The sequence below is a fragment of the Ambystoma mexicanum genome, chromosome 4q (assembly GCF_040938575.1).
Source record: "Ambystoma mexicanum isolate Mex_15411 chromosome 4q, UKY_AmexF1_1, whole genome shotgun sequence".
Taxonomy (NCBI): Eukaryota; Metazoa; Chordata; class Amphibia; order Caudata; family Ambystomatidae; genus Ambystoma; species Ambystoma mexicanum.
In genome coordinates this window covers 638,831,269-638,858,540 of record NC_090928.1, presented here as the reverse complement: position 1 = coordinate 638,858,540, position 27,272 = coordinate 638,831,269, and the positions used below count along the sequence as shown (strand labels likewise).

At 46.8% G+C, this 27,272-nt stretch overlaps 1 protein-coding gene across 13 annotated transcripts in view; it reads right to left on the bottom strand.

Moving 5' to 3' along the window:
* WDPCP (WD repeat containing planar cell polarity effector) overlaps window positions 1-27,272 on the bottom strand; it is a 3,071,480-nt gene that overhangs the window by 2,070,419 nt on the left and 973,789 nt on the right. The gene's annotated exons all lie outside the window — the stretch shown is intronic.

The window sequence follows — 27,272 nt, the reverse complement described above, 5'->3', positions numbered from 1 at the left end:
TGATTGGCCCTCTTTCCCTCCAAGCACCGGGTATAAAGGGGACTGGCCTAATGGCAGTTTTGTTGCTTTTTGCAGGGAGAAGGAGAGGAGAGTGAGAGCAACTGGTGGGCCTATCCGGGTCCGTGAGAACAGGAGACACTTCAAGGGGAGAGGAACTCCTGGTGCCTTTTACTCACAGTGAAGTAACTGTGGGACAACCTGGAGTCCAATCACCGTGGTAAAGATATTACATTTAACCAGTGTGTAATAAAGGTCTGCAAAAACTCCACATCGGCTACTGTCCTGATTTCCACAGAGTTCCTCCCTATTTCCTTAGATAAAACATTGTTGTTGTGTTGTCTGTCATAATCCGTAAAACTGATCCCTTTATCCGTGGAAGAAAGGATTTCAGGGCCCAACGCACCGCCCTTAATTCCAGCACATTGATATGAAGGCCAGACTCCTCCGATGACCAACGACCCTGAACCTGTAGGGAATCCAGATGAGCTCCCCATCCAGTTAGAGAAGCATCCGTCACCACGGTCATCTGGAACACCGGTTCCAGCAAGGGCATTCCCTTGGTCAGATTTATGGAAATTCTCCACCATTGAAGCACCTGGACGAGTTTGCTGGTGATGGTCAATTTGTCCGACCAACGCCCTTGACTCTGTGCCCATCGATCCACCAAGAATTCCTGAATCGGTCTCATGAAGAGATGACAATTGTTGATTAAGGGTATGCAGGACAACATGGTCCCCAGTAGGGACATGTATCTTCGCACTGACACTCTGGTGTCGACTTTCCAATCCAATGCTTTTTGCTGCAGCCTCAGAACCCTTTCTACGGATGGCTTTACCAGTCCTGACTGCGTCTGGAACTCCGCCCCCAGAAAGACCAAGGTCCTTGATGGCGATAAGGAGGACTTTTCGAAGTTTATCGCGAAGCCCAAACGTTGTAAGAGGCCCATGGTGGCATTCAGACTTTCCTGTGCCCTTTCCGAAGACAATCCCCTCATCAGCCAATCGTCCAGATAAGGGTACACATGATGACCTTCTTTCCATAACCAGGCTGCTACTGGAATTCATTTCGTGAACGTCCTGGGAGACGATTTCAGTCCGAACGGGAGGACCTTGAACTGATAGTGGGTTCGTCCGACGACGAACCGTATAAATCGTTTGTGTCGTCGACGCATCAGGATATGGAAGTATGCGTCCTGAAGGTCTAGCGACGACAAATAATCTCCCAGTTGTATCGAACGGATCACTTCTTGGAGTGTGAGCATCTTGAATTTTGATTCTTGAGCAGTTTCTTGAGAGCTTGTAGATCTAGAATGGGATGCCATTTTCCACTGGGTTTCTTGACGACAAAGTAACGGGAATACACTCCCGGTCCTCTTTCTGCCACCGGGACCAGTTCTATAGACCCTTTCTGAAGCATAAGCGACACCTCTTGCATTAGTATTTGAAGGTGGGGCTGCGTCGAGATCACTGGTGGAATACGTGGTGGCTTGCCCTTGAACTGTAGAGAATGGCCCAGATGTATCGTGTCCAAAACCCATTGGTCTGTTATGCGCGCCCACTCGTCGATGTGACGAGACACTCTGCCCCCCAGGACGTTCTGTAAATTGTCATTGCTGGCTTTTGGCCTGTTTATCCTTCGTCGACGAGGTGTAGGTGCCTCGTCGTCTGGAGGTTTGGTAATCTCTGCCTTTACGAGTAGCTTGGGCTGCACGTCTGTAGGCTTGGGAAGAGTAGGAGGGTCTGCTGAAACCTCGGCCTCTAGATGATCCAAACCGGGAGTTACCTGATGCTCCTCTGAAGGGACGAAAGGAACGAAAATTCCTAACACTCTGGAGGGCTCCAAGGGAACGAGCCGTGTCAGAATCTTCTTTCATGCCCTCCAAGGCTTCATCCACTTTCTCCCCGAAATGATGTTCTCCTTCGCACGGCATATCCATGACCTTATATTGTACCTCTGGTCTGAACGTCGTGCACTTAAGCCAGGCTTGCCTTCGTAACACTACGCCATTGTTGATTTGCTTAAAGCCTGATTCTGCCAGGTCGACAGCAATGTTAATGGAATGATTGGAAGCCTCTTCTCCCTCACGTACGAGCAGCATGGCAGATTTCCTGTGTTCCTCCGGGAGATGGTCCAAGATAGGAGCCAGCCGATGCCACATCTCCCTATCATACCTGGCCATAATAGCCAGGGAGTTGGCTGCTTTAACTGTAGTAGCTCCAACCGATAGCACGTTCTTCCCAAAAGCATCTCGTCTCCTGGCTTCGTTGTCTGGCGGGGTCATGCATTTGTGTTGCGACCTTGCCTTTCTGGCCGCCGCGGCGGATACCACTGATTCCGGCAAAGGTTGAGACGTCAGGCACTTGGGAGTCGATTCCGGAGCTTTGAATTTCTTTTCCAATCGACCTTTTACTGCCGGTTCTGAAAAAGGGTGACGCATGGTTTTTAGTCCCTCCTGCCAGACATGGTCTAAAATGGGGATAACAAATATCGCCTTTCTTCTCTTGCCCATATGATCGAACAGAAAACAATCTTTTTTCTCTTCTTCTGGGACTAGGCCAAACTCTGCACATGCCTTACCCATCATGGCATGGAAAGCACCCACGTCATCAGGTGGTGATGGCTGCGCCGGACTCTTTGGAGTTTCCATCTCCGCTTCAGAGTCTCATGTAGGGTCCCTTGAGGGGGATAACGAGATGTCTGAACCCGACCCTTCACGTTCCGACTCTGACAGTTCTCCTCCTTCCTGTGGACGAGAACGATCTTCCTCAACCGGGTAAGCGGTAGGAATTCTGGATGGAGGGCGAGGAGCCGGGCCCAGCTCGTCGACGACTGGCAAAGCCTGTAACACTGTCGGGACAAGCTGAGGTAACCGAGTATCCAAACGCTCCAACAGCTTCTGTAATGTGTTCAACAGCTCCAGGGACAGAACAGCCTGGGGATATAGTAAGGAAGAGGTAACTGGAATGGCACTTCCACTCAAGAGCGACCCCGAACCAGTTGGTTGTAATCCCAGATCGGTTGGATGTGTGACCGGATCACGGTCATCCTCCGCCGACGAGATGGAGAAAGCCGCTTCTGGTTGCAGCAAGGCCTCAAGCGGGATCGGATCAAAAACCTCTGGTTGCCATCCCACCGACGGGTCCACCGTCGACGATGACATCTTTTCCATAGGCGCTGTTTGACCTGACGAAATAGCCGTAGGAAGAGCCATCGCCGAAGACTAAGCAGGCGTCGACGACCGGATCGTCGTCGATGAAGTCTGTGGCGCAGGGCCTTGAGGCGTTCCTGCCGTTTTTGACCTCGATTTGTGGGACGAGGACTCTCGACTCGAGGTAGACTTATGACGGTCTCCTGAGGAGGATTTCGATGAGTCTTTTCTCTCCTTTTTAGATGAGGAGGAAGAAGACAGAGACGTATGCGAAGAGGAGGACCTCGCAGGATGTTTCTCCGAGGGGCATTTTTCAGATGAGCGCGATTTCTTCGCCGGAGGCTCCGCCGACACTGAGCGACGAGGGGGGACAGGAGACTTAGATCTAAAGGCTGTAGAGCCTACCTCCGATGCTGGGTACGCACCCGCTCCGTCATTGAGCCAAGTAACCAGGCGTCTGTTGCGGTCTTTTAGGGTCTTTTGTGAGAAGCCTTGACAGATCTCACATGTGTCCGCCGTATGATGAGGGTGAAGACAGTAGATACAGTCCATATGCCCGTCTCCTTCATACACCTTCTTAAGACTGCATGTAGCACACGGACGAAATAACGCCTTTCCAGACATTCTTCGTAAAGAAACAAGTCTAAGAAGCAGAAGAACGCACAACCTAATAAAATAGTAGATACTCGAGGTAATCCCACTACTTTGGAAGACGGTTGAAATCTGAGGGAGCCGCGGGGCGGGGCTATTTATACCTCTACGTCCTAGTGGCGCTGCCGTACGTGGCCCAAAACGACGTAGATAGGACACAAAAGTGTCAGAAGTTTTCCTATGGAAAAGGTCTATATAACTTACCGAGGATTCCCAGCCTGACGACGGGGAATATTCTAAGCATGTGAATCCATGAAAGATCCAATGCTGGAGAATAGGACTGCAAGTCTTATCCTTGGCCGCAAGTCATGGGGCTGCATCTCTCCAGCCCGAAAATCTCTCCACTGGCTCCCGTCAAGTTCAAGATCCTTTACATCATCCACAAGGATTCCTGGGGCATGGGACCCCGCTACATTCAACTCTCTCTCCCTAAATATCTCCCTGCTAGAGCCCTTCGGTCTTCTTGTTCCAACTCTCTGCAGATCAGATGCTTTTCCAAGCAGAGAGTGGGGGTAGATCTCTCTCCTCTTCAGGTGCCTCCCTCTGCAAAGGCCTCCATGCCCCTCTCAGACTTGAGCCGGATCTCCTTAAGTTCCAGAAACTTCCAAAACCCTCCTTTTCTCTTCCTCCTTCCCTCTCCCCATCCCCAGCTCCCCATCCCCATAATCTGAGAGTCTGGAAAGAAGGATTTGGTGGTTGACGGCGTCGATGGCCGCTGACAAGTCCAACAGAATTAGAAAAACTGAGCGGTTTTTATCCACTTTCTCGCTTAAAAGATCTAGAATTGAGATTGTGATGTATTTTGTAGGGGACTATTATCTAAAATTCCTGAGTTTTCTGTGAAAGATTGTATTTGGGAAACAATGACTCTCTCCAACTGTTTTGCAAGGGAAGAAAGTTGGGAAATCGGAAAAAGGTTTCCTGGGTGTAATGAAGGTTTCTTAGGAAGTGGTTTGATAATAGAACTTTTCCATCCATCTTGAGGGGACAATTCTTGTAGAGAAGCATTACATAGATTTCAGATGTCCTCTTGAAAGATTGGGTAAATATCATGGGCCAATGTCACTGGAATTTGTTCTACCTAAGATCCTGAACATTTCGCCAATAGTAAGAGTTGCGATAATGAATTCTTCCTGAAGGGTACAAAAGATTCAAGCGTAGTTGAGATTATAGGGGAAGCGTTTGACCATATTAAATTAGGTACATCTGTTTTTAGAGGTATACTATCCAGGTCATTCTGATTTATTCAATTTTTTGTATGAAATGAGAAGCCAGATCTACTTGGGACTGAGGTAAAGTTAACTTACTGATTTTAGTGCCATTGCACAGCTAGTTCACTACTGTGAACAATTTTTGTGCAGAGTTAAAGGCCAAGTCAATTTCCTGTCCATAGAAGAGTTGTTTTGCCTTACAAATGTCCCTTTTGTAACAGTGTTGTTGTTTTAGTTTCCTAAGACCCGATGGGTCATATGAATGACAGCAGAGTCTTTCCAAATGTCTGACTTTACACACATTAGATTTAAATTGGGTGTAAACCATTTCCTTACAGTCCTCTGTTTTGTCTGTGTTTTAGTTATTGTTAAGGGGACAATCTTATCAAGAGTATCTAGAATACGGAGATCTAAGGTTTCTGCACCATTACTTGATTAACTTTCATAACTGGAGTTTCACTTCGAGGTATTGTGAGTAGAGTTTCGGCTACTGCTTCCTTAGTAACTTGTTTCCAATTTCTTGAGGAGGACAATAGTTTGGTATTCAGACGATGTGGGTGTTTCAACAAAAAGATGGAATGGAATACCCCATTGGTCTGACTAGGAGAGGTAGTGGGGTCTATAGTTACCCTCAATTATCATCTGAAAATTTGGTCTAGGGTATGTCCAGCTATGATAGTTAAAGTGATTCTCAAATACAAGGTCTTCTAGAGATTCTAATACGTGAGCTACTGCCAGTTAATAAGTCAAAGAGTGTTACAGAGAGATTGTGTGCTAAATTGTTACTTGAGCCAGGAGGTCTATATATTAGTAAAATCACAAAAGGATCCAAGGATTCTATATGAACTCTTAAAACGAGTGTTTGTTGATAAGAAATAAGAATGAGGCAAAGGGACTGACAAGGGCAGTCAGCAGTACCAGCACGCTGTGCTGGAGTTCGAGTATTCTTTTCAGCTTCATCAGTGGAGGCGTGTGCTCAGAGGCGTGTCCCGAGCCCTCCACTCTACATACCCTCAGTCCTCCGCGAAGCGGACCGCGAAGGGACTGACAAGGGCAGTCAGCAGTACCAGCACGCTGTGCTGGAGTTCGAGTATTCTTTTCAGCTTCATCAGTGGAGGCGTGTGCTCAGAGGCGTGTCCCGAGCCCTCCACTCTACATACCCTCAGTCCTCCGCGAAGCGGACCGCGAAGGGACTGACAAGGGCAGTCAGCAGTCCGCGGGCCCGCGTGACCGCGTGCCTATTCAACTTCGAGACTTCTTACACAAAGAGCCACTCCTCCTCAGGCCCAGCGGATGGCGGCTCTGGACGATCCCGTAAAGCGGAAACCTGGCTTGGAAGACCAGGACAAGCGCTTGCTAAGAAACGGCAAACCTCGCCAGCCGCCGTCCCATAACAAGGACCATGCAACCTCGCCGGAAAGCGTGGAGCAGTTGGCTACTCAGAGGCTTCAACGGATCTCCCGCATTAAACACGCGAGCAAAATGATTCAGGCAAATACAAATCGCCCAGCGGAGCTTAACGAAGTAAGTGACTTCATGTTTCCCCCGATTGAATCCTTGGGCTTGGAGGGTACACCATCGCTGATAGTGCCGACTACAGAACAGGACCAAACTATCCCTCAAGAAACCATCTTAATAACGACGAGCCCCGCGTCTACCCACACACTCCCCTCTCCTCTATCCAATACGGAGGCCCAAGGTCCAGAAACAGGGAGGGGAAGCCCATCAAACCCGGAGCTGTTCCCACTGCTTAGGGAGGAAGCGCAAGAGGCTATGTCCGAGCAGCCCACGACCCCTATACAGAACGTGGAGGGGGGGGGGGGGGAGTCAGTCTGCGTCCTGCTTTTTGGACTCCCTCACGGAGCAAGCAACGCACAAGGGCGGCAGGAAACTACCCCGGTCAGACCCAACCCCGCCCTCACTCCCGGGGGAGTCAGTAGTGATCATGATACACAACACAGAGGGAGCTGCGGCAGTGGAGGATTTAAGAACACCTCCGGGACTAGTCGCCCCATCTTCCCCCCCCCCAATTGCTGTTTGAACTTGCTGGCGAGGAGGGAAGGGACGAGGAGGGAAGGGACGAACATCGGGGGTTGGAGATTGCGGGGACTGCCCTGGAAGAGGGGGGTACCCAACCCCCTGCTCCCCTCTCTCAGTCGGGAATTCCGAAGCCCAGCACCAGCCCAGCGAAAAAACATCCATTTCTACCCAGTACATCCCCCCCACCCTTACCCGGTGTGGTCGAGGTAACAGCAAACGCCAATGAGATTCCGGGCAACCTGCCGAAACTTTCGGGAGGCTCACAAAAGATGTCCTCTCGCAGAACGGTGAGGGCCAAACCCCCGTATAAAAGAGGACAGGGAAGGGGTAAAAAACATCTTATCCCTCATTGCATGTCAACGCTGAAAGAGTTTTTTGGGAAAAAGACACGAACGGAGGGTGAAGGATACCAAGATGTATCAGATGCAGAGCTTTTGGCCATAGTTGAAGATAGAGCCATACTCCCCTCAACCCTGAACTTCCCTGTTAAGATGACCACATCCTTAGAGAAAGCGGTTAATAGAGCTCCACACTTAACCGCTCAAGCGAGTCAGAGTCCAAATTTAATACACACGGGATCAGAAGCTGTAACGGGGAGGGACAAACCACAACCGGTTAATGGTGCTGTAACTTGTGATCTGTTGGACAAGACGACGTTGTCAACTCAGCCGCATACCGAGTTAGACGCTGGAAGGGGGACCTTGGGAAGTGCCACTTTGGTTACTGGCACCCCGCGCTCCATTAACAAACAAGCAGAGGGATTGGGGCTGTCAGGAACACTAGCGGGAGAGCCACACCCGCCCCTGGCTCCGGTTAATGGCCCCCCTGCGCTGCCCAATAGGTCCGTCCCCTGTTTTCCCCGATCTTTGGAATGTAGCTTGGAACCGTACATTAGAGGGGTGGGCCCTCCATACGAGGTAAACCCGAGCCACCCCAAAGAACGGGGCTCTCCGACGCCCCTCAGTCATCAAGGCGAACCTCCTCCTAGCCAAGTGTCTGAAACTCCCTCGCAAAAAGAGGACTTTATGTCCATTCTAGCTACAGTCACTATCGCGCTGGCACCATTTGGGAAATTATACGAAGCCATCAGCGATACTTTAAAAGACCAAACCACTCTGATCGCACATATGCACACCAAACTGAATTTCCTAGAGGGGTTCATTACAGCCTCTCAACAGCACAAAGGCGACGACACGGAAAGTTCGAGTGGGGGGAGCAAATCCCTGGTAGTAGACCAGCTACCAACCGACCACCCGTGCTCTGGAAACAGGACAGAAAACGCGCAGGGGACACAATTGATCGATCGGCCTTGCTCGAGAGAAGCCCCCGAGATGAATCAAGGTCTCGAGCCCGGCCGGGAGATAGAGGTGGGCACTTGGCCCACTGACAGACCACTACCCTTGGCGAAAAGTGCAACACAGACGGAACTCCGCTCAAAGGGGGGCCAGTCTTTGAATGAATCGACTGGTAAACCAGGAAGGAAAAATGGATCAGTTGCATTTGCCCTCCCAGAAAGTGCAGCGATCCAATCAGTCGCGAAACCAATAGACTTCTCCAAAATGAAAATCCCGTCTACCTTTGAAATATTCCAACACAAAGGCCAAAGTGAACCGGTCTGTAAGTGCAAGAAGGCTTCAAAACATAAGCCCCCACAACAGCCCGCACAAAAAGACAAAACAGAGAGCCGAGGTCAAAGTAACCAAGAGAAACCTACCCCACCAATACAAAATCGCCAAGTCTTCAAACTAAAACCCTCGGATAAGACGCAGAAGGCCTTACGGAGTCCAGAGAGGTCGCAAGATGATTCTTGGAACTCACTTGACCTAATGAACATGAGTACCTACACGGTCGAGGACTCAGAATCAGAAATTCCGCAAGCGCTGAATCAAAAAAGAAAAAAAACGGAAAGTCGCGAAAACAGAGAAGCAGAGGAACCAAAATCAAAGGCTCTGCTTCTTGATTCTCCCTCGACATCGCCGCGAGTGTGGGAAAAAACTACTTTGCCACAAAAAAGAGCAAGTAGGAACCGGGGACAATTGCGGGGTAAGGGGCTTCAGGGGAGAAATCAAGGAGAAGTCCACCGCAGAGACTCTCAACAAAGATCGCGCTCTCCAGGGGAGAAGAACCCTTGGGTCCAACATGACAGAAAAAAGGATAGGAGCCCATCAATTGACAAACCCAAACACCAGTATAGAACCAGGGCTCACGCTCCGTCGGGGTCACCAGGCCGGCGGGTTGACGTAGCCACCCGTTCTAACCACCCTCCTCCGCCTAGACAAAGGAATATGACGACAAGAACTTTTAATTTGCAAAGAAGACATGATAGACAGGATAGTTGGACACTGAACCGCAAAGCTCTATTCAAACTGTTTCAGGAGAGCCGGTTGTCTCATATCGATGTTACAAAAGACATAAAAATCCTGGAACCGAATCCTAACGGAAGAAAGGATAGTTCGTTCCTACACATAGTATCGAATCATATTCAAGAACAAATCTGGAAAGCAAGAGACAAATTGTACAATCTTGGCTTCGATTTGTCAAATGCGAGGGAGGGCAAAACACAGTCTGTGCCCCCGCAGGAGTGGTCTTATCATCGATCTAGACAGCAGGAAACTGATCGAGGCTCTCTGCTGTACAAGATTCCTACCGGGGAACAAGCTCCCAGTAAATATGTGGAAAACCGGATCCGGCGCAAATCCAATATTCTGAACACTCGACGGGACGCGAACAGGAGAGTGAGTTCGGAGAGGGATCTTTCACCGGCAGCACACCCGACTTGTAATGTAACTCATAGAATCTTCCAACGCATTGACAAAACAGATGAGACAACGAAGCACGGCAGAAGCTTATCGGGAAAAATTGACCCAGTTGCAGAGGGAACAATTTATAGCAGGCACTCCCAGAAATCCCAAATCAGAAGGCAGTAGCCACCAGAGGGGCCTTCCGGCGATTCCCTCAGGAAGGCATGGGCTCCCATGGAACCCCCAGAAGCATCGTTGAAACTAGGATCGTGGAATACCAGAGGTTTTGCTCACTTAACTGTCACACCAGACGTTAACTTTGGGAGTTTCGACGCCTTATGCCTGCAGGAAACTTGGCTAATTGAGCCACCCACTTTAGACGGTTTCCAAATGGCACATTCGCCGGCTCAAAGAAGCGAGAGGGGCAGACCGAGATCTGGCCTAATTACTGCCATAAGAGTGGGCTCTGGCTTATCATTGTCAAAGATACTTCTGGCCTCAGAATTCATTCTGGCGACGCTCTTGGAGTGGGAAAAGAAGGAAGGTTCTTCGGAGCTGAATCAAAATGTAGAGATTCTATTGATCAACGTCTACTGGAACCCAAAGCGAGTGACCAACGACTATTTCCTCGCTCAAATTGAGACTCTAATAGACGACTTCCTGATAACATCTACTTCCAGCGACGTGATCATCACCGGAGACCTGAATACTGATCTAACTTTCCACTCCAAAGTGCCCCAAAGTAGAAATAACATGTGGCACAACCTTCTAAATGCAAGAGAGATGCACATCCTCAAGCAAAAGGATGTGAAGAAGCTCAAAGCCATCCCAACTTGGGAGAGAGAGGATCAAGCGGCAACTATAGACTACATACAGGTTTCGAGAAGCCTATTGCCATTGCTCATAACCTTTACAATTACCAGGACGCAACATAGCGACCATAACTTGCTCGCCTTCTCGTGGTATTCACGGAAAAGAGAGGCGGTTTACGACGCTCAGAACCTGGAAGTACATCAGAGCGGGATAAGGCTGAGACTGTCAGAAGTAGCCATTGCCAACATAACCACCCAATACAAGGCACGATCGCTGGTGGCCAATTTATGCCCGGAAAGACGGATCGAATACTCGCCCCTTCTGACAGTGTACCATCGGAAAAAAGGAGCGTTGAAGCAAGAAAACAAGGTCCCACTCCATACTTACAATGAACAACTAGTTGCACGAAGAAAGGGGGTCAGAAAATTGCAACGGGAGGCCGCAAAAACAACATCGCTAAGTAAGAAGGCTGAAGCTATTAAGGCAGCAAAAACCTACAAAACCTGGTTGAAGTTAACAAAAGCAAACAGGTTCCAAGCTGACGCGGAGAATATGCTGCGTGCTATCAGTGGCCATAAGGCACGTGACTTCTGGTCACTGATTAAGGGTAATTCTAAAGTAGTGAACCAGGCACTGCAAAATTCAATTGGTGAAAAAATATGGCTATCCCACTTTGAAAAACTGTATGGAGTCAAAGAGAAAAAAAAAGAGAGCAAGGCCTCCAGCTCTGGGGACCGGTGGGAAATCCCTCTGGACCTGAACACAATCAAAGGGAAAATAATACATCTCAATGGATCCAGAGCGGCAGGCCCCGACGGAATAACCAATTTCGATATAAAAAACAAATTGGAATTCTGGGCACTTTTCATCAAGGAGGTCTTCTCAAATTGCGTCAGATTCTCGACCATTCCTTCGTCATGGAAAAAAGCGATCCTGGTCCCCATTTTCAAAAAGGGAGCTAAAGATAACCCTTCACATTACCGCCCGATCGCCCTACTTGATTCCATAGGAAAGCTCTTTGGTGCCCTAATCCTGGATAATTTCAGTAACTGGATCTCCGTGACCGGCCTGTCGGACCCTTTCCAGGCGGGTTTCGTGAAAAATGTCGGAACAACGGTTAACATCTTGGCGGTGAGCACACTTAAAGCTAAAGTGTTCGAGGGCAGTCCGAAGATCTACATGGCATTCATTGATCTGGTACAGGCCTTCGATCGGGTAGACAGGCAACGTCTTTGGGAAAAATTACAACTTCATGCCTGTCCCCCAAGGATACTGGAGCCCATAAAGGCCTTGTACACGGAAACTACAATATGTGTTCGGTTAAACAATCAAGGCCTGCTATCTTCCTGGATGAAGACGGAAAGAGGGGTAAAGCAGGGATGTCCCTTAGCTCCCGCTCTGTACAACGCATACACGGCCGATTTTAAAGAGCACGAAACAAGAGTCCGGATGTTCCCTCCAACACTGGGATCCAGCAAAATCTCACGCTTATTATATGCGGACGATATAATCCTCTTCGATGTTACTCCGATCGGCCTCCAGAGGCAGATAAACAACCTTGTCTCCTATCTGAAGGAAAACAACCTCTTGATGAACTTGGAAAAGACTAAGATCATGACTCTGGGCGGAAACGAAAGGAAGTTGGAGAAATTCACATGGGCGGTAAACAACACCAAACTCGAACTGGTGGATAGCTTCAAATACCTGGGCGTTATTATCAACAAGAACAGTAAGGAAACAATGATGCAGGAGAGCATCATGTCCAAAGCGAGACTACTCATTTCACAATCCCGAGCAGTATTGAAAAAATATGGAAAATTCACGATGGCGCCAGTGGTGACGTTCTATAAGTCTAAAGTGATCCCTACACTCACCTACGGGGCAGAAGCTCTACCAAACCTCCCAACATCCTTTTGGTTAAAACTGGAAGGATTCTATTGGAGAAAGGTCCTTAATCTCCCCGACTCGCTTACAATGGTGTTAATAAGAAGGGAACTTTCTCTACAATCGCTGACCTCCATTGTGACTCGGAACGAAGCCATGCTATTCCGAAAGTCTTTACTCCCAAGCGCCCCTTTGATTATGCAAGAAATCCATCAAGAAATTCAGTCGGGATCATGCAAAATGCTAACAAAATGGGCGGCAAAGATCGATGCAATTTTGAAGGGTGTTGGAAGTTCTAAAGACGAATTAATTTACAACCCTTCTAAGGTCAAATTGCGTCTACTACACCAAGATTGGATTGATACACTGGAAAAAGCAGCCGCTTCGAAGTTGTTCACTGATCTGCCTCTACAACTGACTAAAGTGAACGAACTTAAGTCTTACTTGGTGAAAGTGCCAGATTCGAATCTTAGGGCGAACTTCTTAAGAATCCGCCTGAACATTCTACACACAAGAGAAGTTCTATTCCGAAGAAAACTGGCTTCGGACATAACCTGCAGATTCTGTAGAAAGTTAGAGATGGCAGAAACCATAAAACACCTACTGCTAAACTGCTTAGGAGTCACGGGCCCCCGCCAGAGACATCTGGGACACTTGTTCAAAAATCTATATATCTATGATGAAGAGGAATGGTGGTGTCGGCTTCTAAGTGGGGAAAAGACTACTTGGGTAATTGCGGTGGTGGGCTTCTTCCGAGAGTTAAAACTGCTCAACTGACGGCAGTTAAGAGGGGGCTGGTTTGCCAGCCGGGGGTCCCTATTTCATCTCCTCCTGGGGGGAAGCTAAATTTGACCCTGACTCCGAACCTGAACTCGAACTGAAAAAGAATTGATCTGACGGAGCCTCGCGGGCGTGACGTTTGGGGCGCAGGTCAAAGAATGACGGTGGGAAACCTGGAACAGTTAACGAGGAAACGTGAAAACTTTTCTTTTCTTCGTTCTACACCTCTTCAATTTTGTAAAAATTGTTCTATACAATTAAATCAAATAAAAAAAAATAAAAAAAAATAAGAATGAGGTAGAGAGGCGATATTTAGATCGAAGTTGTAAATTATAGCTAGACCACTGCCTTTTTTTGGTCAGCTGTGATTTTGATAAATACCTGTAGGTAGTGGGGGTTAGGTAAGCTCATAGACCAGGATTATTAGGGATCCAGGCCTCTGACAAGCAAGATATCTACATTTGAGTTCAAGAATTGGGATCAAGTATCTAATTACTAGCTGCTGATCTTGCGTTCAGTAGGAGGCAGCATAGGCTTTTGGTGGTGCTCAAGGAGGGCCTTATTATTGTTGAGATAAATTTATTAGCTTGTAGTTTTTTGAAGCAATAATTGTTTTTAACATTAATGGAATGATATAGGTCTAGATTGAAGTTACAAAGAACCTCTTGATTTAGAATCAACTTGGTTGTAAAGTTATTCAAGATAACGTTCAGATTTCTGATTGTAATGCTATATTGAAAATCAGGAAGAAATATGGTGGCTTCAGACTTGATGAGGAAGCAAACAGGCTTCCGTTAAGCGCTTCTTCAATGAGCCAGCTGCAATGACTGACGCACCATCATGTAATTTATATAGTGTTCAGAGATAAAAGTAGAAAGAGGTCTATGCTGATGCCGATAGTAGAGGTCTACTTTGTTACGTTAGAGTAACTTGTTTGGAAGTTCTTAACTTTGGACCAAAAGGCTGGCACATACTAGCTGTAAGCAATTTCACAACAATAATATACAAATAAAAATGATCAAGCAGTCAGTTTGTTCAAAACCAGTACAAGTAGAAAAGCATGTGCAGTCTAAAACAGGAACATAAAACGCACTATTCAGTCAAGAAGTGGTCTAGACCAAGAGAGCAACCTACATTTGCTAATTGCCATATATATATTTTAGTTATTTTGGAGAAACAGAGGGCAAAATCATCAGCTGTTAGTGAGTAGATACAACAGGAACAGGGGTGGACTAGCCTAGCCTGGAGGGATTGAGAAAGCTTATGGAGGTACAAGCAGAGATCTGTTGTCATATGATTAGTATAGTCGGAACACTCATGTTTCCTAGGCCCATACGTAAAGAGACATCCAGTCCACAGAACTCCATGAAAAAAATGGATTTGTAGTCCTACATTTAAAATGGAAAAGTTAAAACTACAATCCGTAGAATTCCATTACAAAAACGGGAATTTAATGCTTTTCTCACACAAGGAACTCAGAAATCTCTAGTAGAAGGACTTGGCAGAGTACCCGTCTGGGGTAAATAAAAAAAAGAGTGCATTCTTGCGCAAGGCCAGGAGGGCTTAATAGCGGAGACTGCACCATTAAGGGGGCGGTGGGGAAGTGGGTAGTATTATGCAAGACAGTATCATTCAAAGTGAACAGCAAGTGCTGTGGTGAAAAGCAGGAACTGCTGGTAAATAGAGCATGTGGTGGCTCTGAGGGGGGCGGGTGAATGGGATGCTAGGGCTAGGATGAAAGACCTGACTTTGTTACAATAGGGTTCCAAGGAATCCGGTCTGAATATGTGTTTAGGGATGAGTAGGAGGGGTTGGGGCGGTCAGAGAAAGTGAAATGTGTACGAAGGCATGGTCAGATGGAGAAAGATCAAAAGTTGGGTAGATGTGTGGAGACCAGAGGAGCAGAAAATGAGGATGATCACAAAGTGAAGGTGGGATGCTATGTTGTGAGGTATGACCAGAAAGTGGTCCAAGGGAATGAGTGTGCATAGGGTTCTGTGCAGTTAACACAAAACTTCATGGCAGATGATAGCCACGATGCACCATAATGAACCCTACCTAGTCTCCAGCTTAGAGTTGCTTATATAGGATTACTGCTCCAATGAAAACGTGCCAAGTCTTTTAAGGATTGGGCTACAATATGTGATTCCACCAGTAGTGTATTGCTCTTTCTGTGGAGCTACAGTTCCTTTTGTATGGCCTTAGGGCAGTGGTATTCAAACTGGGGGGTGGGAGGGTACACCCCCATGGGGAGGTGGCATGATTCCCAGGGGGGTGCAGGAACCTAGCCTGAAATGACTCCAAAAAAACAGGTTTTAACTTTTTATTTGTTTAAAAGGGGGAAAGAAAAAGCCAACGTATAAAACCAGATAGTATGGAGAAGCCTGGTTTATCATTAGAGAATCATTACCCATTTAGGGATTACCATGTCGGGCGCGATGCGGCGCCAGAGCGAGGCTCAGCATCCTGGTTGCTAAGCAACCGTGCTTAATAGCACACAACATCTGCCGGCAGGCGGAAGAGCCGGCCACCTTCAAAGGCCATTCTAAGGCCCTGTTTGCCGCGTACGGCGCGTGGCGAGTTGCCAGGATACAGATTTATGGACTTCTGGTGCTCCCGGACAATACATGCTTACACCGTTGGAACGCATCCGACGAGCAGGAGCTCACCTCATGAGGCCCGACACCGCAGGAGTAGCGGGCCTGGCAAGGAAACCTTCCGGGATCAGATACCTTTTGCTGGTCATCCAGCTTTGAATCTGCTTCATTACGGCATTAATGCACACAAGTGCTCCGAGCTGCCCCATTAAGGCCCCTGGCAACTTGCACATGCATGCGCCTTGTACTCTCCTGTAACAATCAATGCCCGTCAGTTAACTGTGTCACTCATGTTCATTGCCTTACTCTGCACCCACTTTGCCCCTCGTGCCTTATGCATGACCTCGGATTCTGCGCTCTGATGCAAACGATCTCAATATGAGAGTTCAGCACATGTGTGCCCCCATTGTGTATTTGCACTCAAATGCTTTGATGTACTCCAGCCAACATGCGACCGCAATGCATATGAGTTGTGTTGTGCCCCATGATCGCTTCCCGACCACATTTGAACTGTGTTGTGCTTATGGTCGCCTCCTGACCACATTTGAACTGTGCTGTGCCTTATGGTTGCCTCCTGACCACATTTGAACTGTGTTGTGCCTTATGGTCGCCTCCTGACCACATTTGAACTGTGCTGTGCCTTATGGTCGCCTCCTGACCACATTTGAACTGTGTTGTGCCTTATGGTCGCCTCCTGACCATATTTGAACTGTGTTGTGCCTTATGGTCGCCTCCAGACCGTATCTGATTTGCTGTGTGCCTACCTTATGTCACCAATGCCACATACTCACCAATCTCCTGCACGCCTCCTTAGCCATAGCATGCTATCCTGCCTTATCGCAATCATGTTCCCCTTTTGTGTCATGCAAAGTAACATACTTTGCAATGGCAATAGCTACATATCCCACAAAAATGGTCTAGCCAGACTGGCCTGCCCAAGACATTACTCTATCATATGCCCCACACCATTCTTGCCTACCACTCCTGCCTTCCTCCCAGTCTCACAATCAGCCCCTCCGACCCATTACCACGCATACTTTTCTGATGTCCCGGCTACCAAGCACTTAGATACCTCCAAGCGGAACCCTACCAATATAAGTACATCAAGCCCCACCTTTGGCTCCAGTACCTCCACAACTGCTGACCTTACTGTCTCTCGAACCACCACCCTCACCCCTATTGATCGGAACAAGAGACTTGGTGCCAGAACCTACCACAAGACTAGCACACCCCTAGCTAAGCGACCCAATAAGACCATCAATCACACTGCAATACCTAGCAATTCCACCCTCTCTATTCCTAAAGGAGCTCTTCTAAATGTTAGATCACTAGTCGCCCATTCCATAGAAGTAGCCGACATTATTCTAACTAACAACTTGGACTTCCTTGCTGTTACCGAAACCTGGTTGCATGATGCTGCAGGACCATCTCTCACCCTAGCTATACCAGACAACTATACCATCCTCAGAGCAGATAGACCCAACGCACGAGGAGGAGGTGTAGCTATCATTTCCAAGTCCTCGCTTAATATTAGACTAGCCTCGTCTCCTCCACTTAAATCATGTGAACTTCTCACATTCAAATTACAAACGTCCCCTAAGAGCACTATTACGATGCATTTAATTTACAGACCCCCGGGCCCACCAGGCTCATTTGAGGAAGACATCACCTCACTAGTTGCCGAAAGTTCCAAACTTTCAGCTCAAATGATTATACTTGGAGACTTCAATCTTGGGTTTAATGACCCCCTCGACACCCCAGCCACTGCCCTGGCCACAGCATTAGAGGAGCATGGCCTTCAACAATTCTGCTCCAAACCTACCCACTCGAAGGGTAGAATCCTCGATTGGGTAACCGCCCTTAACTGCAACATTACCATGAAGGATCCCATACAGCTCGTATGGACTGATCATCATTTCCTCCCATTTGACATTAACACTAGTAATCTAGTGCATAACAAGCCTGTTTCTGCTCCAGCCTGCCTAACTAGGAAAAAGAGTAACATCACAGCGGAAGCCTTAATACCCTTGGTGACCCCTATTCTGAACGCACTACCAGCCACAACTGACCTGAACCAACTGGTCAACGTCTACAATGATTCCATGGCCAAAACAGTTGACACTATTGCCCCACTAAAAATGCGCAAAGGGAAACCAAAAGCGCACCTGAATACATGGTACAACCCAGAACTTAAACTCCTCCGGCAACAAAAAAGTAAACTGGAAGCACTATGGAAATCAGTGCCCTCAGCAATTAACAGAACTAATCTCACTAATATATCCACTCTCTATAAAAATGAGATTATACGCGCAAAGAAAGAATCGCTCAACTCCAGGATCTCGCAGGCAAGTTCCAGCTCAAAGGAGCTCTTTAACATTCTAAAGGAATTAGAAAACCCCATTCCTCCCACGGATACTTGCATTAAAGATAAACCTTGGTGCACAGGGATCCAGAATGCCCTCGTTAACAAAATTTCAGGGCTCCAGTCTAAAATTGACAATAAACAACAACAACTCACTCATGATCCGACTTCCAGTCCCACCCCTCCCCCTCCTACAGCCACCAGCCCAGGGTTTACCTTCAAAAAGGTATCCATACCCGAAGTACAAAAAATTATAGCGTCATTGAAACCCTCGAACTGCAAGGGGGACAGCTATCCCGCACAGATTATAAAAGATGCTGCCAGGGATCTCTCCCCTTTCATTACAAAATTAATAAACTTGTCATTCTCTGATAACTCGGTCCCTAGCAATCTGAAACAATCCTGGGTCCTACCACTACTAAAAAAAACTACCCTCGACCCAGATATACCCACGAATTACAGACCCATCACCACTGTCCCATTCTTACTAAAAATTCTTGATAGAGTTGCCTATCTACAAATCCAGGATTACCTCGAGACAAACCATCTACTAGGAATTCGCCAATCCGGCTTTCGTCCACAACACGGGACAGAAACGGCCCTTGTTGATCTGAAGTGCCAAATAGACGACCTCAAAGATAAAGGTAAAGCTGGCATCCTTCTTCTTCTTGACCTATCCGCTGCCTTTGACTTGGTTGATCACAAAATCCTGTGCAACCATCTGTCATCGGCAGGACACTTCTCCCATTCCGCAATTTCATGGATCCAATCCTTCCTGGACAAAAGGACCATGCGGGTTTTCTCACCCCTAGCAGCGGCCGACCCTATCCCTATCACTTGTGGTGTCCCACAAGGATCTTGTGTCTCACCGACTTTGTATAATATTTTTACAAAGCCCCTATTCGACAAGCTGGACCATCTGGGTGTCACCTACACCAACTACGCAGATGACACCCAGATACTCCTCACTTTATCCGGCAACTATAATTCGGACGCCAATTGGATCAATGAAGTCTTTTCCATCATTCAGGCATGTATGGCCACACATGGCCTCTGCCTGAATGATGACAAGACTGAACTGCTCCTTGTCGGCTCACCCAACGCCATTCGGAAACTTAGTCCCAGCTACACTAGCTTTACCATTGACCGTAACACCATCCCTATCGCCAAGAGTGTAAAAACCCTTGGTTTCTACCTCGACACGAATACCAATCTAGCCAAATAAATTAATATGACTGCCTCAGCCACGGCCTACACGGGCAAACTAATTAGGGCCTGTAGACCGCTGATCTCCCCTAACAACTGCCTCACCTTAGCCAGAGCACTTATACAATCTAAACTAGATTATTGCAATAGTCTCTATGTAGGTGCCAACAAAACGGTAATTAATAAACTGCAAGTTCTACAAAATAATGCACTCCGTGCCGCCCTGAATATTCCCAGAAGAGAACATATTTCGGCTACCAGAATTGCATGCAAATGGCTCTCCATCCAACAAAAAATAGATCTAAAAACCATCTGCCTCACCTATAAAGCACTCAACTGCCTTGCCCCGCCCTATCTCACCAACAAATTTACATTAAGACAGAACACTAGAACCACTAGATCCTCTAATACACTACAACTGACTGTGCCCAAATACTCCCTCAAAAGAGCTGGTGGTTCCAGCTTCCCAGTTCTGGCTTCACAACTCTGGAACTCCATTCCACTGGATATCAAATCCACTCCTACCTTCCAGCCTTTCAGAACTAAGGTCATCACCTGGTTACTCAACAATTAACCTACCATGATTGAATGCATACCTACTGCAAGAATGTATTTTGCACTATGTCAGCATATTATTGTCTATGCACTAATTGCTGTCCTGTCAAGTATACCTTTGCTTCATCACTGTACTATTGTGATCTACTTTGTGACCTATTGTTACCTACTTTGCCTGTAACTCGAAGCTCAAGCGCCCATATACCCTTGGGTCAGGTGCGCTTTATAAATTAATAAACAAACAAACAAACAAACAAAACAAACAAACAAATTAGTTATCCATCATTCATTCGGATTAGTACTGATAAGTAGTGATTAGTTATCCATTATCCACATATTATGTAGCCATTTGCATTTGCTATAGAGTGAGGCCTGTTATATTTGAAGTGCTTTGGTAGAGATATGTTATGTATTATGTATGCATTGTAGAGACACGCATGAGTGTGCACTTAGAGTATGCATTCAGCTTTGAGTATAGTGCTTGGTATGAATGAATGCGTTAGGCACTACATTCGAGAATAGAAAGCATATAGCTGGCACCTATGGCATTTTGAAGCCATCTTGAGTTGTTTTGAGTTACAGTGTACGAGGAATGCGTAAACAGTTTGGTTGTTCAGAGATTAGACGTGACTCTTGTCCGAGTGGAACACGGAGAAGGGCTGGCTTAGCAGGCCTGCCTGGCTGGTGTTCACAGACAGATGGTGGGGGCCATGCAGGGAGTGCGTTGCCTCACGGAGAGACATGCAGAAGAGTGGGATTTCAGTGGAGTGAACAGAGGAATATGAGAGATGGTATGGTAACACGTAGCACTGATAGTATGTACAAGATGATGTGCAAATGTCACGATGACAAGAACACGCAGTAATTGGACAGAACACACAGTGCATCACAGACTTTCAGGCACTGCTCGGATTTAGAAATGCTGACAGAGAGACACATGTAACCATAATGATTTATGTAGGTCATTGAATAGTATAACCAGAGCTGAGGCTTTGGGAGTTACTAGATGTAGTTGAAGCAGACTCTGACTCTGCGATTGAGAGGCGTTTGGTGTGGCATTGATGGAGGCATTGGAATGCAGCCTTGGCAGTTCAGCTTGGGAGAGTTCAAGAGCTTGGCAGAGGCATTGAGGCAGTTTGAGTGACCAGACTGGCAGAGAGAGTTGGCAGGAAGACCAGACCACCTAGAGGCCAAGGAGAGGTCCTGACTGACTGGCTGGTTGCAGAGTGGGAAGCTTGCACATGGCAAGAGGGGAGTATTGATCTGAATAAGACACATGCCAATGGGGAATTAGGACAGACACTCACACAGAGCTTTGGCTGACATGATAGATGGGGTAATCAGACAGGGATTGTCTTAGAGTGTGAAGTGTGGTGTGGATTGGAGAGGAATGGGGAATGCTGACACTTGCCATATGTATGAATACACTGGATAAGTTGCTATTAGATTGCTTGCATTAGAAGTTATTGCATCGCATATTAGATTTGCACCCAAAGCATAAAAGGTGCAAATTCGAGATTTTCATTATAGTAGTGTTTGCATCATGCATTGCTGTGCATGAATAAATGTATTCCATTGTATTATAATTGAAAATGATGTGTGTTTTTATTTGTGTATGTGTCTATTCTTAGGGTTATGGTATTAGGTTATGTTAGTGTGTCCATAGTATGGTAATTTAGGAGTAACTTTGGAGTAACACAGTGCTCAATCGCCCTGAGATACAAGAGCAGGGGGGGGCATAGTGATCCACTACCCCGAGGTAGATTTGGCGAACTAACAACATGCTCAGTGTTGGAGTGGCTGAACCAGGAAATATTCACCCTGGAAGTGCGCTCAATACCCCTTTCCATAGAGCGTGCTTCCAGGGTGTTCGCAGGAACAAAACGGGACCAGAATTATAAGAGATAAGGAGGGGTGCCCTGGGGTTGTTTGTGGAAAGGGTTGGGAGGGTCTTTTGTGTTTTTGGAGATGGTGGGGGAGCCCTAGGGTTGTTTTTTGAGCAGGTTGGGCTCTGGAGTTGTTTTTGGAGAGAATGGGGGCCCTGGGACTATGCAGGGTGTGGGTTAGGGGGAGCCCAGGGACTACGCAAACAGTGGGGTAGGGAGGAGCAGGCAGGGAGAGCCTAGGGCAGGAACGGCTCGTCCATAATGAGCGAAGGGGCATTGACCTAGTGGCCCGCTCACCCATTATGGAGGAGCCGAGGAGTCAGAGCTCCCTCGGCTGCTTTTTCCAGCTAAGGGAGTGCTCCTGGGCTTGCTATACTGCCAAAGGGAAACAATGCTTCCCTTTGACAGTTCGGTTCTCTAGCAGCGTATGATCAATGAGCTATGCAAGGCTGGGGGCATTTTGCTTCGCCAGCCTCGCATGGCTCATTGGAAATGCTGGCTGGAGAACTGCATGTCTGTATGTGCTAGGGGGAGCTACTGCACCTCCTCGCACATACAGACGGATGGAGGGGGCATTTTAGCACCCACGCTCCGGCTCCCTTCATGCATGTGCAGGAACCAGGAAGCTCTTGCTTCCCGATTCCTGTTATGATGCATGAGCTTTAGCACTGGGGAGGAAACTTCAGGACCTGGGCAGAAGGAAAGTTTATGTTCATAAATGTTTTATTTAAGTATGTGTATGGATGAATGTATGCTTGTGTTATGAATGAGTGTATGATGGGTGCTGGTGTGGGTGCTGTGTGAATGTGTGGTGCGTGTTTGTGTTGGTCTGTGGAGCTGATATTGGCGAGTGGGGGCAAGCAGGAGGAGGTACAACCAAGGCATTTTTAAAATTCCTTTGCTGCACAGTCCCCCTGGTATTTTATTTACTGTACATCTATCAGATGTCCAGTAACACATGCCATGCCTGGCCCCTGGACTCCCCAGCACCAATTGCAAATTGTTTGGCTTTTTAACCATTTTATTTTTAATTGTGCTCTAGAAAGCAGCATTTTAACCCATTATTTAAAAAAAATTCCCGGGGAGAATCCCCCCTCACCCACCCGGACTCCATCTTGATTGGTTCGGGCTCCCGCGGTATGCTTGGTCGCTATGGCATATCTGGGCGAAATATTTATGCCCCTTCACTGGGAGCGGGTGGGGGGAGCCCAGGGACTGTGGTGGGAGCAGAGGGGTTGGGGAGGGGGGGTCTCGGGATAGCTGTGGGAGCAGGTTGGGGAAAGCCCAGGGACTAGGCTAGTAATGGGATGAGGGAGCTAAGAGGCTGTGATGGAAGCCGTTGGGGAAGCCCAGGGACTATACTGGGAGTAGGGTGCAGTGACAGCGCACAATAGTTCACAGCAATTTGGACTTACTGTCCATTACCATTTACGGGGGGACCGGCCTGCCCACATTTTGCGATGGGAGGTCTGGTCCAAAAAAGCTTAAAGACTCCTGCCTTAAGAATCTCCCCGTTTACATTTTGGAACCTCTAATACGGATTTTAAAAAACGTGCATTTATAATACGGTAAAATGTCAAACTCCCCCTGTCCCCCCGCCCCATTTTCCTTTTTTCCTCTAATGCTTGCGGAGATCTTTGAATCTGTTTTCAACACAAATCTTGAGCCATTTTAGTAGCCATTCTTTGGTCTTTATCCTTCTGGCGCCCCAGCCTCCAATACTAAACACTTTTATTCGGATGAGATCTCAAACGATTTGTATCGAAAAAAAAGCCTCACTATCTGCCCCCAACAAACCTTACTAGTGCCAAACCTCTCACAATATTTTGTCACTTTAAAGGTGGATTTTCTAACAAAATCTCCATCCCGAACCAGTAGCATTTAAAACCTATTCCCCATACAGTATTTCTACCCTGGCTCTGTGCCCCAAGTGCAGTACTTTTCACTTGTCTGTTTGCATGTCCCCCCTCTATGTTTCGCTCGCAGTGGTCTTCGCTCTCCTCGTTTTCACTTCCCACCGACATGGCAAGCCTATTGGAGACTGCAATTGCATCAGCAGATAAGCATACCCTTCCTCACAACTCCCAGCAATGTGACCTACAGATGCACAGAAGAGCAGCGGTTCCGACATTTACCCTTGCGTGGCACTCCACGTGCAATGCTCATTTTGCACTTTCAGCATTAGCACCCTTAGAGGCCTGTCACTCAGTTAGGGAAGCAGAAAGACCCCGGCTATTTTTGCAGTTTCCCATGTTTTTCTCACAGTAGGTATTTCCTAATCCTTGGACCAGGAATTGCGTACATCCTCTGGAGCATAACGACAGGTTGGGAGGTCGAACATCTTTAGTCAAAGTACTGGTTTCTCAAAACACAATGGTTATCCTTTACCCCGCAGCAAAACACCGTTTTTGAAAGAAGTCACGAGCTTTTCTTTTGCCCATACATTTGCTGCGCCGTGTCCTACAGTGATTTTAGTGTGACATAAAAGGTTTCTTCTGCTACCGTAAAACAATAAGCTGATAATTGAGACATTAAGCCACGGCAGGAAGCGAATGCAGCTCCGCTCGGAGACCGAACCTTGAGAGGCAACGCATGCCGAGGGGGGACGTGTTCTTATGCTGAGCTGCGCGACGTGCTGCGGCTTTGTTTTTAAAGCAGAACTCCCCCACCCTGCCGAAGAGGTCTGTCAGGTGGATAAGCGATGGCCTCGCGCTTTCTGTCATCTGTACACAGTGAAGTAAAAGGTGGACCTTAATTATAAAGACGATGGCGATGGGTCTCCTCCACAATGTAGAGGCGTGTAATGCTGCAATTTCGATAGTTTGCGGCAGGGTCGGACTGGGGCATAACATTTTCTCCGGCGACAATGAAAAAGTGGGCCACAGTTGCACAAGGCAATTCATTCCTTTTGTGACAGACTGAATAGTACCAAATGCGGAGTTTTTTGATAAAAATGTAATGCAAATTATGTAATTTAACGAATATCTATTCATCAACAATCGTCAAAACGACTAGCTGCGTAGTGAATTAACTTGTCAAACTAGCCAACATTGGCCAAAAAAGTGGCCCGCTTTCACCACCCCAAAAAAAACAGTCCTACACTCGCATTTTGTCTTTTTGGTTCGGGCATTGCCTTATTGCCATATGGGCAAGTCCAAGCCTGTTTGCTGCACAGTATAGGCAAACATAACCAGGCCAGAGAGAAAACCCTCAACCTGGTCATTTGTGTTAATTACGATACTGCACATAAGTTCAATTAGTACGACAGCTTCCCACCTCGTTACATTTCTGGCTCTTCATTTTCTATTGAAACACAGTAATTACCTGGTTCTGCGATTTCTTCGTTTAACAAGAGAGGCAAGAGAGCACAGCAACTGAGATGTAAACAGCACAGCTGTTATGATGTAAGTGTAAGTTAAAACAAGTTCATAAAAATGTATTACCAGATCCTAGTTAAACATTGAGCTGCACTATGAGCTCATTAAGTTCTAAGAATGCGATTCTAAGAATGTGGATGAGAGACAGTAGAGACTGCAGGGAGAGAGCCATGTTGGCACTCGGCTCTCATAGGCTGCTGTCGCTGTAATGAAATAAATTACTGTTTCTTCATCAAAAAAAAAAAATGGAAAATGTTAAGGTGTTTCAAGATGACATTCTGATTTTTACAAGTAATGAGCATGAGCATGACAGAGTACTTAGGGCAGTACTATGCAGACTGAAAGAGGCTGGGTTAACGGTCCAAAGAAGCAAATGTAAAATAAGTGTTGAGGAAGTGGAGTATCTGGGACACAAAGTTTCGAAAGAAGGTATTTCTCCCAAAAAGTCACTAATTGAAAGCATTAGTAATACTCCTCAGCCCCAAGACAAGGACCAACTACGTTCTTTCATGGGACTAGCGGAATATTACCATAAATTTGTGAATGGCTTTGCATCCATCTCATCTCCATTGAGGGAGTTACTAAAAAAGAACGTGAAGTACACATGGTCCAAAGAGTGTCAGGAAGCATTCTTGCAAATCAAAGATTGTATAGTCAAGGCCCCATCCTTAAGTGGATTCATGTTTGGCAGGAAAACGTTGCTTTCAGTTGATGCTAGTACCCTTGGTTTAGGAGCAGTTTTGACTCAGTTTGACTCAGGTAAAACTGAATACACAATTGCATTTGCATCCAGGCCACTTAGAGGAGCAGAAAAAAATTACTCGGTCATTGAAAGAGAGGCACTAGCAGTATTTTGGGCAGTCACGCACTTCAAGTTCTTTCTATGGGGTCGACCTTTTATTGTCAGATCAGATCACAAGCCTTTGGTTCAATTGATGAACGGTTCTGAGTGGGCCAAAGGGTCTCCAAGAGTTTCGAGGTGGATGGTAGAACTCTTGGGTTATAATTTCAAGGTGTGTTACATTCCCGGGAGGGAGAATGTGGTACCAGATTGTTTATCCAGATTACCTGTGTGTGATGGTGAATTGGAGGGAGCACCTGAATTTCAAGATGTGATCATTGCAGAAATTGAGCATGATGCCATTGATAAAGAGATGTGGATAAGAGCTGGTGAGGAGGATTTAATATTGAATCAAGTTATGATTTGGACCAGAGAAGGATGGCCTCACAAGAATATTGTGGGAAAAGAGTTTGACAGATATTTTGGTGTGAAGGACGAGTTAAGTATGTCTGAGGACGGATGTAAACTTAGAAAAGGAAATAGGATAATACCCCCCAGTGGAGTCAGATCTCATTTAGTGAATATAGCACATCAAGGTCACCTGGGCATGGGAGGAACAAAGAGATATTTGCGGCAATATTTCTGGTGGCCCGGGATTGACAGCGATGCAGAGAAGTGTGTTAGGGGTTGTAGAGAGTGTGGTAAGAGTGACGAGACCAAGATGGTTAGAGAAGTACCAATAAATCCTGTCAAAGTACCGAGTGAACCATGGCAAAAAGTTGCAGTTGATTTGATGGGACCATTACAAAACCTTGACAATGGGTATAACTACATTGTTGTGTTAGTAGACTACCATTCCAAATGGATTGAATGGAAGGCTTTGCGTGAGGCAACCACTGCAGAGATGGTGTTATTCTTCGAGGAAGTGTTTTACAGGGTGGGTTTCCCGACAGAATTAATCACTGATAACGGAGTACAATTCTGTTCTGAAAGGATGTTAACTTTCTTGAAGAAATTTTGATCAAACACACTAGAACTGCTTTATATCATCCTAGGGCCAACGGCCTCGTTGAGAGAGCCAATAGGTTCATAAAGGGTGGTTTGCAATTGGCCATGGCTTCTAATCTAAGATGGTTTGGTGTAGTAAGAGAAATGATATGGAACTACTGTACCACACCACACTCAGTTACAAATGTATCTCCGTTCATGTCATTGAAAGGGAGACAACCAGGAAAAAACC